This window comes from Diadema antillarum, unplaced genomic scaffold (assembly GCF_040938485.1).
Source record: "Diadema antillarum isolate AM-2024a unplaced genomic scaffold, OU_Dant_1.0 seq00001754_RagTag, whole genome shotgun sequence".
In the NCBI taxonomy this organism is placed as follows: domain Eukaryota; kingdom Metazoa; phylum Echinodermata; class Echinoidea; order Diadematoida; family Diadematidae; genus Diadema; species Diadema antillarum.
Window position 1 is genome coordinate 442,551 of NW_027272436.1, and position 12,395 is coordinate 454,945.

At 36.4% G+C, this 12,395-nt stretch overlaps 1 pseudogene; it reads right to left on the reverse strand.

Moving 5' to 3' along the window:
- Nucleotides 1-712: 712 nt before the first annotated feature.
- LOC139712059 (uncharacterized) lies at nt 713-9,941 on the reverse strand (annotated as a pseudogene).
- Nucleotides 9,942-12,395: the final 2,454 nt, after the last annotated feature.

Sequence of the window (12,395 nt, forward strand, 5' to 3'; positions counted from 1 at the left end):
ATAGGGGTCCAAAGTTAAGTCCGAGAAGAAAATATGAAAACAATATGGTAAAGGAAGCATCGCTGCTGTTCTATCTAGTGCCTCACATATTCTTACTTAATAAAATCGGTAAACAACGACGCGAACAAGACAGTTTTGATAAGCAGATGTCCTTGGACATAATGCTTTCAGAAACAGCTCGAACCATCTCTTTAATTCACATTCATAAAGCGTATATGACTGCTGTATGACTTATGTTTTGGCAGTTTCATTTCTTCATAATCATCATGACAGTCTTACGCTAAATAATAATTGAGCCACTACAAGGTATATGCTTCCTTTGGTTATACCCTCATAATCATGAAAATTTTATTGCGTCATTTTCGCTAGTTCAAGAAGAATTAATATAATATGTTGCTTATATGTTCTTGCTCTTGTTTTGCAATGTTATTGATGGTTTGTTTTTGATTTATGGTAAATATAGAAAAATAAATATTTTAACTAAATCAAATATAGAAACAAGAGGAACCACTCAGGCTGAATTTTGAGGTAAAAAAAAAAAACATTGCAGAAAGCACAGAAAAATTAATCCTATGAAGCGGTGCCACGTTTGCACTCGACGGCTTAACCCAGATTATGGTTCCCCATGATATAATCGGATTGATATACCCATTGGTGGAATAGGCTTATGAAAACGCTGTATATGCCAATGCGAGGTTTACCACATTATCTTCTAGGATGAGAAGGCGCAATGGGTGTGCGTGGAATGGCCGGGGTAGCCCGGGCCGAGGTTTTCAGCAGCTCCGTAGGCGGAACATTTCGACATCCACTGGCTGTAGGAGCTGGAGCTGAGTATCTGGAAGTCAACGGCTGTGCCCTGGTAGTGCCATGAATTAGTGGAATGACAGGCACCGGCTATGGCGTTTATCTGTGATGTATATGGAAGGGAGAAAATCTAATATTCTTCGTCCGCGTCATTGAGGTTGCGAGATTATTTTCATCTCTGTAGTGACAAACAGAGCCCTGTTTCATAAAGCTGTTCGTAAAGTTACGAACAACTTGCGAACGACTGGTGATCAGTTCTGATGTGCTATACCTATCAGAATTTCCATAATTCAGCACAAGAACTGATCACCAGTCGCTCGTAAGTTGTTCGTAACTTTACGAACAGCTTTATGAAACAGGGCCCAGATCCGTGGAATTTTACAACGTTATCAGTAGTAGTATACGAATATATGAAATAGATGGTTCTGCATTGAAAAGACTAAACCAATGCCTTCGCAAGCGCTGCATGGCGTTTTTTTAGCGTTTGTAGTTGAGAAGTATAGGTTAAATGGGTGCAATTACAAAGTGGATGAGTAAACCTTTTTGATGTATTCATGCTTTCACAACTTCTTTTTTGTTTTACCTTTTGCTTGTGCCAAGCACATCAAAATTAAAGCAAGTAATGGTAGGACTGAATCTACCTATCACTCTTTTTTTTTCTGGCTTCATAGATATCTTGGGTCATAATCGCAAAGCAAAAAGAAGTATATGGGCAATTGTCAGATTAAGTGTTCAATTCCATGTGAGTAAAACCGAAAAATCAACCACAAAGTAATACATTCAAAGATGTGTTTTTGGTAACTTCAAAACCGGTCAAATACGAAACAAAAAGAGGAACATTCTAAATGATGGGCATTCATTGAGTAAAAATGAATTGAAATAGAGCATGATATATGATTTTTGATCACCAATCAGATACGTTACCGCAAATTTACATGTTGTAATGGACTCCTAACTTTGAATTAAATTTATTGTTTTGATCCAATTTCCGTTCAGGAAAAGACATCTGTCCCCCCTAAAGATATTGAGATTTTTCAAGAGGTAAAGACGTTGTCATCTCTTGCTAGTTGGTAGAAATTATTTCTGTGTGGTAGGTTGAAATATGTTTTTTGCTGAAATTAAATATAACCTTAAGATTCACTTTGTATTTTTAACAAATTTCGCTTACAAAGTTTCGAATGCCACAAATCATGCAAAGGGAACGATCCGATCTGGAATTTGCACAGGAAACAAATATGAATTGCTTTCCTGGGGAAATAACTATCGAAAAACATCGAATTGCCTTTGGTAACGCATCTGGTAAAATATAACTAATAATTTTAATTATGTGTGAATTAATGAATATCACCTGTTTAGTTATTTACTTTATGAATTGATGTAAAAATGAATGATGTAAGCCCAAATTAAAAATTTTAAACATTGTACGTAATATTTAAACTATGAAATGTAGTGGAAAAGAGCCCTAAATATGAGAGCTGAGTTCTTCATTCACAGAATATTCTCATCTTACGTCTGAATGTATTTATCCATCTGACTACAAATATTCATTTAGTTTTGATGGATAATGCAAACAAGGTTTAAAAAAGATATTTTGTACGCACTTAGAAGGAAGTAGGTACAGTCTCTATGAACTCGATATACTAAAAAGTTGTTTGATCTATGGTAAAGTATTTGGCTCACCCCTTTTAATGAAAATGAATACATAATTGTTCAACTTATCAATGAATCTTGAGTAGTTCTTCATATGTTGAAAAACACTAGAATAAATATGCAACAGAACACTGAAACTTTTCCCGGAAGCTTTTCATAAACTACTTTTTACTCTTTCAAAGTTAGGTAACGTATCTGGCGTACCATAATGAATCCGTCGGTGAAGTTACAGAGTAATATCTACTGAATATTCTTCATTTGAACATGACTCTAATTTTTTATGGAAGCGTCATTCTATGCAGAATTGGTTTATGAACACTTTGTTGTACATGACATTATTTGTCACCGTGGGTGCCCTGAATAATACGTAACGTATCTGCTAAATCTGAAAAGCAAAAAACTGCTATGCTGAATCATAGCTTCGTCTTATAAAATAAACGTTAAAAGTTGTTGCATAGAATATGAAAGTGGCTGGGTTTTATAGATTAGAACTTTGGAATTTATGAGCACACAACGATTTGTTTGTAAAAACATTTACAATTTTTTCAGCATTTTGATTATGTGGTAACGTATCTGTCGGAAAAATTGGCATTAAGTTGTGAGACACTGACGCAGAAAGAAAAATCATGTGGAAGTGTTGCTCTTTTTCACCTCCCTGTCCTTTTGGTGTAAGAATATAATCCTGAGGTCCAAGAAAACGAAGCATGTAATGTGTAGGGATGAATTTTGACCAGATTTGATCCCCTGGAAGCACAAGACCAATGAACAAAATTCGGTCACGTATCTGTGGTAACGTATATGGTCGATCATGTTATTATGAGAGCGATATCCACCGAATATTTCTCACTTGTACTAAACTTTAATGTTGAATCGATGCGTCATTCCGAGGAGTATTGTATAATATACAATTTGTCTGACATTGCAATATCTGTCGCAGTGGGTGGCGTGAAATGTATGTAACGTATAACTGTCCAAATTAAAATGTAGAAAACCGACATTTCAAACATTGTACCGTATTCTCAATAAAAAGCTGTTGCACAAAAAAACTAAGTACTTGCAATGTATGAAGTATATCCTCAGGGTTTCATACTCAGGGTCAGTGCATAGTCTTGTTATTTTCGCAATGCTGTAACACTAAAGAAACTGGTAACGTATCTGGTGGTGAAATTGGCGACAGGTTTCAAAAGGCTATGAAAAAGAAGTCAATAAAAATTTTGGAACTTTTCGAGTATTGTGATTAGCACATAAGATTTGCTTATCGTCCATGCAAAATAAATGATATTTGGAAAGTGTGGTTGTGGACGGAGAGGAGCATTTATTTATTTATTTATTTATTCACAACATCTTTTAACAGGGACATTCCGTTCAGTTCTACTGACAGCCAGCAGACCTGCTTTTCAAGGAAGCCCTGTATACGATAATACAATGCATACATAAACTTTCAGGTAAAAACAAACAGTAGGTGACCTACACAAAAACAAACAAACAAACAAACAAACGAATTATATACAGTATTTACAAGTACATTCACAAATGGTACTAGAGGGGTACCAGTGTATTACAAAAACATGTGGTAACATGTGATACAGGATTATATCAACTCAACTCAATGTATAATCAAATGAGCAAAAAACAAACAAACATTATCTTCTACCATGCTTCACAACCTAAGATCATATAGTATGTAGCAATGGTCGGCAGTGTTTCTTGAAAAGAGGCAATGAACTCAGCGTCTGGACGGGAAGGGGTAACTTATTAAAGAGCATTGGACCATAATAAGAAAAGCTACGTTTTTTGTACTCGGTGTTAACCTGAGGAACAAACAGTGGGCTGTTGGTAGCATACCGTGTTACATAATAAACGGGTCGCTGTGTGATCAGGCGATTCATATAAGGCGGTGCAAGCCTGTTCAAAATCTTAAAGACCATGAGACAATGCTGGTATTTTATCCTGTCTGCAATATTTTGCCAATGTAGTGTTGGTATATACAGTGATACAGATTCATGTTGCTTTATATCAAAAATCATACGAATATATTTATTTTGCATTATTTGTAATTTCTTAATGTGTGATTTGGAACATGAACCCCAGGTGGTGGAACAATAATCTATGTGGGGTAAAACTAGTGAGTAATACAAATTGATAATCGTTTTACGTGATAGAAAACATTTCACTCTTCGTACACTTCCAATTGCACGAGCAATTTTAATGCAAATATTATCAACATGTTTCGACCAGTTTAAAGTAGGTTCTAAAATAACTCCTAAATACTTAAATTCATTTACCTGTTCAATATACTGACCATTGTACATTACAGAAATTTTACAATTTTGCAATTTCTTTCTTGAACCAAACACCATTACTTTGGTCTTCTTTACATTTAACATCATCTTGTTTACTTTCATCCACTGAGAAATTTTATCGAGCTGTAGTTGCATTTCCTCTTGTAATGGCTGGATATTCTTATTTCTACAAAATATCACTGTATCATCTGCATAAAGAGACAATTTAACATTCGATGATACATCTATATTACACAGGTCATTTATATAAATACAAAACAACAATGGACCCAGTGTTGAACCCTGGGGTACTCCAGATTTGACCGTTAGGCATTCACTGAGAACACCATTTATAGAAACACACTGTTGTCTATTGTTTAGATAATTTGTGAACCACTGTAGTTCTTTGGAAAATACGCCATATTTTTCAAGTTTATGAATAATAAAATCATGTGGGACCAGGTCAAAGGCTTTTCGTAAATCCAAGAATAAACTTCCAGTGCAGTAACCAGTACATCGATTTTCTAATAGGTATTCGTTGATGTCACATCAGAGCAATAAAACATAATTCTAAAATAGCCGGCGACACTGCGTTTTGGGGGTCTTAACGAAGTTTAACAGCAAAATTTTATACAAAAAGGCAGACAACCGCATTTGATCGTGTTTATTTTTAAGAAATAATGTCCTCGTGATATATTATAAACATTTAAATAGTATCTAATAGGTTTCATGGAACCGCAAACGGTAATGGAATGTCGGCGACACCAAAATTCCGTATTTGCACACTTTTACTGAGAATGGGCCATAAGATATATTTGAAACCATCAATGTGATTTATCAAAAACAATAGCAAAATTAGCTTTATGACCTAAACTGACGTTACGACCTCCTCATCAACAAAACATGCTCAGCTGTTGATTACCACCTCCACGCGATATTTTCTTGCAAGCCGCTATTATAATATCGTAGATGGTACCAGTAACTGGTAGATCGAGAGATGGTATAAACATACACTGTGTTACTTTTCTCGCTCCAAATTTGTCAAAATACCTGAAGGTAGTGGCCATCGTCAGCAAGGTCGATGATGTATTCCAGAAGAGTCTGGCTCAGACAAGTTGAACCTCCAGGAGAACATCCGGAGGAGCAGCAGTAGCTTTGGGAGGATTTTAAAGAGACAGAAGACAAAAAAAAAAAAGTTTACAAAGTTGTGCATAAAGAACATGGAAAAACAGAGGGAGAGAGAAATAGAGATATAATAGATAGATAGAAAGAGAAATAAAGAGAGGAGAAAATGGGACTTAATTGGGGAGGGGAAGACAAGAGATAATAGAGAGATAGAGAAAGAGAGAGAGAAGGAGAGAGAGAGAGACAATGTAAGACAAAGAATTATAGAGAGAGTGATATTTTTGATTCCGCATAATCATACTGTGATTGACGAATTGCTCTTCATCGACGTCACAATACACACACCGACTATTCAGTGTTTATAGCCATGAAAAACAAATCATGGACATACACATTCGGGCATGCTCGGGTGGGACTCGTACACACAACCTTCTGATTAATATATACAATGGTCATATCCAATGTCAATTAGTGTCACAATAAAAAAAGGACTGGACGAAAAAAATAATAATTTGAAAAATTGGGAAGAATGTTTGGAAGAGAAATAAAGTAAGACAGCGGGAGACGTGCAGTAAGGAACATAAAGAATGAAAACGGAGGAATAAAAGAAAAGAAGGGTATGATAGTACAGTGTAACTTAGATACAAGATGGAGACGTGATAATCTTTTATTCTGCACTACAGCAAGGATAAGAAATAATACTAATAATACATTGATACACGTGTACTCTAGCAGTCTGGAAACTTAACATTGGTCTTCGAACTCAACGGAAAGTAAAGTGCTGGAGTATTGTAATATACAGCCATGGGGATTCGCCGACAAAAGATTGAAACTTCCAGCAACATCATTGGACGAATGATAGCAATTATTCTATATGATAACTAACCATGGCCATTCTTTCACTTGGACCTGGGCTCAGACATAAGCGAAGACCAGCCCTCAACCGTTCTATACGACCTCTGAATTCACCCTTCGGCAGTTATATTGGTTACTATGGGTCGTCACTCGAAAGGTTTTTGGAAGTCGGCAAATGGTTGCCAGCGTACTGTTCATTCTCCCTGACAAAACTCTCAATTTCTACCACTCCCCCACCCTTTTCTCTCACACAGGCATGAATCATATGCGATGTGATGCATAAGGCAATTGCTCTACAAGCTCTATTTCAACCTTATATCTCTTTCCCATTTCTTCATGAAATATGTCCTCATTCTTTCAGAAGAGAGAATGATATAGAATCGACTCAAGGCGAATGTTATATTAATGGACATTCGTGTATAACATACGAAGATCGTAGAGCCGTGTAGCCGTTGCAGGTGTCGACGATGTTGGAGTACGCGTCCGCCCCGTCTCCGGAACCCAGTGGGTTTAGGATTCCGTTATCTGTAAGAAGGTCGATGCTTCCAACGTTGTGGAGAGCGAGTACTTCGCACGATAGCGACCGCACCGTCCAACTGCAGGACCCGCTACCTCCTCCTCCACCATCAGATCCACCTGCAAATAAATTACGATCAGGATGCACTTGTTACTGTTGTTATTAGTTAGAAAGCACTGCAAAATTAAAGTGGTACTGACGATTTGAGATACCATGACTAATAGGTCAATTTCTTTAAAACTTTCCAAGTACTTTCCTTGCCTAATAGGTCAATTTCTTTAAAACTTTCCAAGTAACTTTCCTTGCCCATGCTCTGAAAACGTTTTAAAAAAATCTAAATGGAAGAAAGTCTCGCATGGAAAACCTTTTGGAATCAGAAGAGAGATTCACAATATATTCTGACTATATAAAATCATATGTGAAATTATGAGCATTTTCGTTTCATATTATACAAACTATATTACAACTTTTCTCTTTTCTTTCTTTTTGTCGGTGATGCTGTTCTTTTCATTGTTCCATGCCGGTGAATCATCAATAATCACAAGCACTTTTGTGAGGACGCAACACCATTCTTCTCGTAAGTGATCACACACGATCGATGAAATGATGGCATAACAAGGCTTTCTGGCCAAAGTTCGACTCTGACACGTCTGATTTGTTGTTGTTGGGGTTTTTTTTCAAATGATTTGATTTATTCGGCATTTCTCAAAGCATAAGACAATGTAGGAATGAATGAATTGATGAAAAAAAAAATCAGCCAAAACAGCTAATGGGGGAAAAAAAGCCACCAAAGGGGTGTTGCAAGAAAGTTGCAATCAATATTGTAAACTTCGGTAACATTTCGATAGGCGCATCTTTACTCTCAACCTTCATTACGATGACATGGTGACGAGCGAATGATGCCTACTTGGAGTCCTCTTGTTCATTGACCAGTCCACTTACATGTATCACTTGGCTTTGAAAAGCAGCACTTCACGTCATTGGGTTTGGTCGGACACAGCCCGCTGATGTAGTTGCTGCTCGGACACTGCGAGGTGTCGATACAGTGACCGACATCTCCATATCGCCAGTGATCATGTTCAGCGCATTCAGAATCACTGTCCGCTATTCAACGGGAAAGCAACAAACAAACATACAAACAAACAAACAAACGAACAAACAAACAAAATTATCATACACATACAGATCAGAGGGTTTCATTCAAATGCATCATAACACGAGGCAATTGACTATCGGAAACATCGCAGTTGATAAATGTGTCAAACATTCCAGCCGAAGTTATCCACTCCTTCAAACAATATCATATCAATATTATCAACAATGCATATTAACTGATTTGTGAAAAGCATAATTTTGTTCAAGGAAAGTAGATTCCTCATCAATCACATCAATCGTTTTACTGCTGCTTCTATCCGCACACTAAGACATATTAGACTCAAATCGATAACAATGATCCAATAATGATAATAATATAGTGATAGTAATAGCAATAGTAGTATGGTAGTAGTAATAATGTATTATTCATTTGATATTAGATATGTCATATATCATATATCATAAATAATATATCATATATTATTCCATTTCCTTTCATTTCATTTATTGTTTCTGCATGGCACAAGTAATCAACTATTATGAACACTTTCGGAAATATACAATGGCTCATCATTATTCATGGCTGATTATATATTATTATTACATATTTAATATTACATATTTTTCAATTTGCCTTTCGAGTTCCATTATATACCATCAATGTTCACAGTTGTGCTTTGTTGCGTAGTATGTGCTGTTTTTTTTTTAAACCATGCGTGAATGCGAACTCTCCCTCTCAAATTTTCTATCTAATAATCATTATTTAAAAAGACGATTGATTTTCTTTCTGTAGTATCACTGGTGTAGGAATGTTGTTATTTTGTCCGGTTTTTTTTTCTTCATGACGATTTTTATCATTCAGAACGAAATCTTATAAAGATGACTAATCTATATACAGGGGAGAACAATTTTTACGAACAATGTAATGCAGTTCGTACCAGTGAAGCAACATTTTGATATTTGCAGCTTGAGATGGACACAATCCGCTGATATACTTTCCACCTGGGCATGAGGTTGTCGAAATGCATTCACCAACACAGCCGTAATTTTGATGATCATAACTGCTGCATTCTGGATCGGTGTAGCCTGAAAAATACAAACAGTCATTACGGAAGTTTTTTTTTTTTTTTTTTTTTTTTTTTTTTAGGATAGCACACATACCCAAGGTAAAACAACAACAACGACAACAACAACAACAACAAACCCCCAAACGTTTGTAAATTTTCGTTTTTAGAACTTTTCGAGAATAATAAGATCACTTCTAAAAGTTGCTTACAGGCAAAATTTACTTACTATAATGCATAAGTCAAAATACACATTGACAAAGTATACATTTTGGCTACAAAATCGTAATTCTTCAAACTTGGCGGATTAATGCTTGTTGCGCCATCATAGAATCGTAGAATGAGTAGTTTTAATCGAGTTATCCCGTTGTGACCTTAAATCGACCAGCTACCGACGGGATTTCGACACGGCATCGCTCAGGCATTGCTTGGGCTTTACCGCCTTCTCGACTTACTACAGGCCTAAAGCGCCACATGATTAGAAGAGAGGTTTAACTCACCGTATGCCGCCGACAAAACACAGACGAGGAGGAACCCAACATTTCCCATGATCAATTTTTGAGTTTTAAGCAGGGTTCTACATAACATCGCGGTTATATAATGCATACGTGCCTGCGTCAACCTCTGCATATACTGTATTATAACATAGGCTTAGACATCATGGGAAGTTTGACAGACTCTCGCACCTTTAAATCCTATTGTCAATCACCTTGTCAGGAGAATTAATGTGTCACGTGCTTCCTCAAATCCTTTATTCTCCACAACACTGCAGTACCTCATCATGTTAAGTATGATTATGCACACACATTAACCCTAATATAACGCACTCGGACACACTTATAAACATACATTTTGTAGTATCCTCGTCAGTGTTCAGTAATGTTCTTCTTGTCATTCTTTTTTTTTTTGCACTTTAGTCATTTTCCAACGTTGTAAAATATTGAGGCAAAAAAGTCTTTAAATCCACTATAATGTTACAATATGAACCCTCACAAAGTACTTTCCTCAAGTCGTATTCTCTTGAAGATTTTTTTTTTCTTACTCTCTCACATTTGTTACTCTCTCACATGTTGGTAGAAGATGTAAGTGGGTCCGAATCTTCCAACCTACAAGTTTGTGTTTCAGTGCAGATTTATGATATACATACACTGGTGTACTTGTATCAGTCTTCTTTGGATGTGCACTTAAGAACTCTAACCGAAGCGACCGCAGTACGGTTGTATCGTCCGGGCCATGGGTTCCCCGCCGATCCGACTGGTCAGCCGCCGAGTGATATCTCCAAATCAAAGATCGGCCCAGTGAGAGATCGTTTCGTGTTTGCAGATCAAAGTCCATAGTATGTGATGTATGGTTCCCGTAGGTCAGTTAGGTACCAAAATCGTCTGTGTTTGTTTGTTTGTTTGTTTGTTTGTATTTTTTAGCGCCATATCGAGAAAATACTTCGCAAATGAGCACCGTATGTGGATATAACTTAGAACCACAGAAATTCATAGTGCTATCTACGGAAAACACATATATTATTAAGTTTGTTGTTTTTGTTGTTGTTATCGTCGTCGTCGTCGTCGTCGTCGTTGTTGTTGTTGTACAAAGTTGTAATGGCCCAAATAAGAGCAACATTAAGTACATGTAGATAATCATTATTTGATGACATATGACAACATAACCCTCTCAATTAAAAGAGCACAGATATTGACAAGATCTGGAGGATGGGAGCGAAATGACCAATAACTAACGTTGTCCTTTTATTAATTAGTTTTAAGTAATCAACTTCTTAGGGCAATCAACATTTACGGGAATCGTATAATTGAACTTAGTGTAAGCCTATATGTTTACATGCATTTTTGACTCCCGAAATCAGGTAAACCTGCGCAGTTGCTCGCTCGTGTTTTGAATAGCGAGCTTTAGATCTGCAACGCGAACGTTAAGACGATTCTCATTAGGCAAAAATGGTGATCTGCACATGCGCAAGACAGTTGTTTCCATTGTCCAACCCGGGAGGAGGCGTCGTCTTAGCGTTTGCGTCGCAGATCTATAATGCTCGCTTATATCATTTTTGTAAGTAATAATATAATAGACAGTTAATTGCTGTAAAAATCGGCTTACCTATATAGTTGAAGGGCAAAGTGCTGAGATGAATTTTTCATGGATATGTACTATAATAATTTCCAATGACAGTTAGGCCCTACATTGATTACCGACATTTTTGGTCGTTAATTCTGGCGTCCTCTCCTATATACGTCATTATAGTTCATAGGAATTATAGTAATTTCGAGTTTGTACATAGAGGGTAAATCAATGTGAGGGGACTGGTACTACATTACGTTTGAGCAGCATATTATAAACTGTTATGGAATATGAATCTCCTTCTATCATTTTTTTTTAAAATGTCACATGATTATTATTACCAACACCTGTTCTGATGTTGTTGTTGTTGGTTTTTTTTTCGTGAAAAGAAAGTAATGAAATATACTGGAATCGCAATTGACTTATGATATTTAATGTAGAAGTCGTGCTCTAGCTGTCAGCATGGTCAGTCTAAAATTATACTAAAGCACTTTCTCTATGGTCTTCAAGTATGCAAGTAGTAGAAATTAGTGGCAATTATAACTTAATGTTTCGAGCCACTTGAGGCGCATTGTCCATAATTGTTTCAATTCTATTTCCGTACAATAACATACAGATAGTGCCTATTTAGAAGTGTGATATAACACTTGACTTCCCCGCGAAGAGATTGCGAATATTCTTCCCTAAGCGCTATCGCTTCGCGAAAAATTATTTCCAGGGGAGAATTAACTCACAATAAAGTGACTGTAAACTAATGTTGTATATCAAAATCGTTATTGAAGCAATATTATGATGTACATGAATACATATCATTTCATTCTATAGCCAATTCGGCAACAGCTAATTATTCTGAAATTATATTACGTGACGTCACTTGAGATTTGACAGTTCAGATTCTCGCTTCATTGTGATCACTTGATTGGAGTATGACCACTCACT